Raw genomic sequence first — 5,199 nt, 5'->3', positions numbered from 1 at the left:
TTTCACATATTATAGCCCAACAAGTTACTCATAGCAATTTAAATACCAGCAATCACTTTTTGGCACAACACCGGTTATTGCAGTTAATAATACAACAGCTTTTTTTGTGTTTCTTTTTATCGCTGTGTAACTGAGTTCAATTGAAAGCCTGCATGCGCTAGTACCTCTTGCCACAAGTTCCCAGAATCCTTTGCGGTTTTACCCCTGAATGACGTCACATTTTTGGTGGGCCGGTCTCTAGTCAAAATGCCCGGGCCGATTTTTTGTCCCAGTCCAGCCCTGCCCTTAAGACAGTGTCAAACCTCAAGGCTCACTTTAGGTCGCAGGCCAAACAAGATAAACATTTATTAAACACTAAAACTGTTTTTTAAACATAAATATGAATAAAAACAGACAGGAATATTATTCCAGATTAAATAAACTTAAAAAAAATTAACTTTAACTTTAAATATTTTGCTCTTCATAAAAACATATCCTGCAAGTTAGAGATACGAACATGCTGCCAAAACCCCAGAAAAAGTAAATGAGAGCAAAAACAAGGTTGGAGCCGCATGCAGACGGAGCTGGGCGCTGCTGCAGGAGTGCAGCTAATAAACTGTGCAGCCCATTCAGTGTCGTACTTTCCCTGAGTGCATCGTTACACTGCAGCTGCATCTGAATCTGCACAGGTGCAGCTCAGCAAAGTGCGCTGACTTGGTTCAACATTACTGCAACAGAGAAAGTGAGGCAGGCTGCACTGGTGCATTTGTGACAGCTTCACTGCATCACACATGTGCATGAACTGACAGGTTTCCTTGCAGAGCTCAAAAACTCGATTGAGAACTTTTATCCCAGCTCAGCCAGCGGAGCTCTGTGATGAGGAATGTGGGCAAACTCTGAATCTATTTCCCACATAAAAGACTGAAACTGACGGTGATTTAAACCTTTAGCTCAGATCAAATGTACGGTCTGCGTCACGGTGATCATTACATGCTCCATTTTTAGGACTTTACCACACAGCCTTTCCTGGTGTGTGATGCAGTGATGCTGATAACTCACCGGTACATTTCTCCTGCATCTTTACTCACATCCTGCTGACTAGTCCGCTTTTTTCACCGCACAGCACCGGCGCTCCATCTGTTGTAAGTTTGTCCCAGGGCAGCTTCATGTCGGTTACACTTTGACATACTTTTCTGCTCAGGCTCACATTTGCCAAACTCTGCGTTTTGTCTGGACACAAGACGTCGCACAGCTTCATCCTGCAGCTCTTCAGAGTGGTACCGGGGCTGATTTGGCTCCTCTGCTACAATAAAACTTGCTTTCACAACAGCTTCAGTTTGTGGTTTTGCTCTGGTGACAAACTTCTGCTGAAATGTCAGATTCTTCTTCAGCTCTTCTACTTCCTGTAGTTTCTGCATTTAGGTTTTTCAGCTTATCCTGACGTTTTGTCTCGTAGTGCCGTCTTAAATTAAATTAACTACAGCCACATTAGCTCCACTAATAAGACTCACGGTTTACCAGCATGTCTGTAAACATATATTCAGCCTCCCACTGGTGCTGAAAGGCTCTGCTTTCAGAGTCAACTTTTCTCTCCACCATTGTGAGCAGCTAGCTTTGAAGTTTGACTTGATTGACGCGGGAATGTTCCCAGTTAGCCTAGCGTTCAGCAAGGAGGCTGCAGCGCTGCATTATGGGATCTGTAGTCTGTGTGTTATTAGCGCCTCATATCGCCGGGCCATGCATAACAGTAATAGTACATCTAGATAAAATCATCTCGCGGGCAGGATGTAAATGTCCGCCGGGCCAGATGTGGCCCGCGGGCCTTGAGTTTGATACATGTGCCTTAATACAATCTAACCCTCTCCTCAATGTGGCTGCATCCTCCTTTAATAATACACCCACACGATTCACGACTAATTCTTTCAGTGGCAGCGATGTTAGTTTCAACTATGCTGCCTGAATTAAAGCATCACTTTATTGCTTTAACTGATATGAAATAAATTCTGTATGAGTCATGTTGTGTGCCAGTATTTGCTGTGTAGTAGAACTGAGACATTGGTCATTACAAAAATGTATTTGAAATATTAAAATTCTCAAACAGACAAACATTAAACATAAATATATTTTGTATATATTTACAGAGAGACAGGAATAAAAAGGACCCTTTTTAAGTGGAAGAGAAAGCGCTTTGGCTGGACCTGACCCTTTGAACTAGGGTCAGAGCCACGTCACCAGCCTCCTGATTGATTGTCACGGCGCGACTTGAAGCTGGAGTTCAGATTTTTCCAACTCGAGCGGTACACGCGATACGCGCCAATGCACAAAATGCAACACACGAACTGCAGCGCATATTTTAACTCGCGCTTCAAACACATCAGTCGCGCTACTTGGTTGTTTTTGCGACGCAAATCTGCTTCTGAAGTTTCGCGGGGACCCCAGTCGTGCTTCACCGCACTCCTCCATCTATGGCGTTCGGTGTGTACGCACAGTAATAATAACGCTGCAAGAAAATCAGTAGTGTTGATGCTCACAGTGGTAGTAATGCTAATAACACTAAACTGACCTCCAAACCCACCCTGTCAACACACTTTATGAATGGACAACTTTTCTCTTTGAACCTCTTATTTAAATGAGCTGCACACTTTCCCACTGAAACAGCACAATCCCACTGTGATGACAACAATATCTGAGCTCAACATGTTCTGGGTAAATCAAAGCATTATCACAGTCGTCTGTGGTCTGTCAGATCCTGCAGGATCAGCATCAGTGAGAGGTTTCCTGTGTGCAGCTGTTACAGTTTGTGTTGGAGACACGTCTGCAGATAGTAAGTGTTTTTACCAGTCCCTCAATTACAGAGAACAGCTGTCTGTTCTCCTCTGCTGGCTCCTCTTCCTCACACACTGTCCTGGATCTGTGCTGGTGCTTCATCAGGGGTGGAGAGCCTCCGTCTCCTCTCAGCTCAGTCTCTCCTTACTCCGGACACTTGCAGCAGGAAATCAACCATGACAGACAACAACAACAGAAGTTTATCAAATATCTGTTAATTTGCAGGGTGAAAACAGTTTTCTAGTAGACTTTAGTATTTTAATCAGAGAAAGGGGAAACGGGGCATACGATCCTGCACAAGTGTTGGTCTTTATAACAAAGGTGACAGACTCAGGTTGTTTGCTAGAAGCCTGACAGAAACAGCACAGACACAGGAGGAGGAGCTCTCCATTTACCGTCTGGTCAGATCATCTGCTGATTGGAGGGTTGGTGGTTCAATCCCTGGTTCCCCCAGTCTGCATGCCAAATATCCTTGGGCCAGTTGGTCGTATGGATGTGTGTGAATGTTAGTCAGAAAGCCCTCGAAGCATAGAGAGCAGTGCTGGGGTGACTGTGGCATGTTGTATAAAGAGTTCTCTGGGAGAAACGCGCTCTATAAGAATCAGTTCATTACTTCAGACAGACGGCAGGTCCATCATGTCATTGAGGTCTCCATCTGAAGACGCTCCTAAAATCACACACAGAGGGAATTATTCAAATCACCTTACTAGGAAGTGTAGGCCTCAAATTCATTATTTTCTCTGCTTTCTTGTTGCTTGTATGGCATTTAGCACATTTTGTTACACAGGTCTACGATGTTGATAACTGACAGGGATTAATGAGTGTGGTATTGATGAAAATAGATCAGCCTGCACAGAACAGGACTTTACTTGTGCCTTATGTTCACACACTGTAAATTTAGACTGTAAGGCTCACCGAACCCTGTGACATAATCCAGGACGTCTGTCGCTTACAGCTGAAATCAGCTGGAAGCATCTCATCTGCATCTCCAGCCCAGAACTGGGGCAGATAAGCACAAACTGGGACCACTTCTTTACATTACACAGTATTTATACATGAATACATTTAAGCTGAGCAGTAAAAAGGAGCATTTTGTTGTCTTCTCAACATATAACAACAAAAAGCCCACTCACTGTTTTGTTTGTCTCCTTATTTATGAAGAAAGAGTCCTTTTGTGATCTGCGACAGATTTTATTAACCATGCTTGGTTAGCCCGAAGAAAACACCACCCCTGACCTCTTAGCGTTCATGCCCATCTTCTTTACAGATAGTGCCACCTTGTGGTATGGCATGAAACCAAGTTAACTTACAGCAACAGCTGCTTATCATTACACTCACCACGACGAGGTGCAGGCTATGAGTGGGAGCACAGGACAACATGCAGCTATACAGAAGCTTAATATACAGGAAAAAACTAACATTTTACATAAACTGTCAGGGTCCTGGGTCGTGCCACCCAGTGTTCTCGTTTCCTTTCTCCTTATCTAGTTAAGTTGTGTCATAGTTGATGGTTTATTAGGTTCCCCTTGTGCCTCACCCCTGTCTTTAAGCCTCCCTTGTTGGTCAGTGTGTCTAATTTGTCATGTCTCTTGTCTATGTGGTTCATGTTGTCAAGTTCATGTCATGTTTCCTGTTTATTTTGAAGTCCAGGGGCCTGTTCTTCGTACCTCGCTAAGTAAGTTAGCCGGATTAGATTGTTGTCGATTTCGCGTGATCCTGGATCGTTCGGTTCCCCGAAGCTCATCCGGGACTTGCTGCCATAGCAACAGAGCCGTAAGTGTAAACCTGGTCGGGAGCAGGTTTACTTTATGTAAACAGGATTAGATCGCGGCCACGCAGGTATGTCTGCGTCATTTATACGAAAGCAACAGCGATATTCCACCACTGTTTCACCATAAATAAATAACATCAATGTAACTAAAGATAATGCAGCACTTGATCCTGTTATTGATGTCACACAGATACATACAGGTCATTTCCTAAAAAAGGGAAATGTACTGTTAACATTCTATTACATGTATGTGATTATTACAGATGTAATTCATATTTCAGAGTAGTAATTGTAAATTACTTCGTGTAATCAAGATGAGAGACCACGGCTATAAAAGCGAAGGTGGCTTTGGGAAGCCTGTCGCAGCCATGTCCTGTCCGTTTACGCGAGCAGCCCATTGAGTAAGGTGCAAGATTGATAAGGAGAGTCCTCAGAATCCAGCGTATATTGCGGGACAGACAGGATCCTTTAGCTCAGCGCGACAGTGTGCTCATAGAGAGATATCGATATTCCCGTGAGGGTATTATTCACTTAACCAACTTGTTGACGAGGGGGTGCAGGACCACCACCTGTCTTTTTTTGCTCTGCCCTTTTCTTGGTTGCTGTTATGAACAAACAAACAG

At 43.8% G+C, this 5,199-nt stretch overlaps 1 long non-coding RNA gene across 1 annotated transcript; it reads right to left on the bottom strand.

Annotated features, from left to right (window-relative positions):
- Positions 1-409: 409 nt before the first annotated feature.
- Positions 410-4,447, bottom strand: LOC120745199. Its single transcript, XR_005698584.1, has 3 exons — positions 3,939-4,447; positions 3,721-3,804; positions 410-3,472 (listed from the first exon to the last, which is right to left on the bottom strand). It is a non-coding gene; the product is annotated as an uncharacterized LOC120745199 (long non-coding RNA).
- Positions 4,448-5,199: the final 752 nt, after the last annotated feature.

The sequence above is a fragment of the Simochromis diagramma genome, unplaced genomic scaffold (assembly GCF_900408965.1).
Source record: "Simochromis diagramma unplaced genomic scaffold, fSimDia1.1 OVJJ01000007.1, whole genome shotgun sequence".
NCBI lineage: Eukaryota > Metazoa > Chordata > Actinopteri > Cichliformes > Cichlidae > Simochromis > Simochromis diagramma.
The sequence above is the reverse complement of the archived record's forward strand: the minus strand, read 5'-3'. Positions and strand labels throughout refer to the sequence as shown.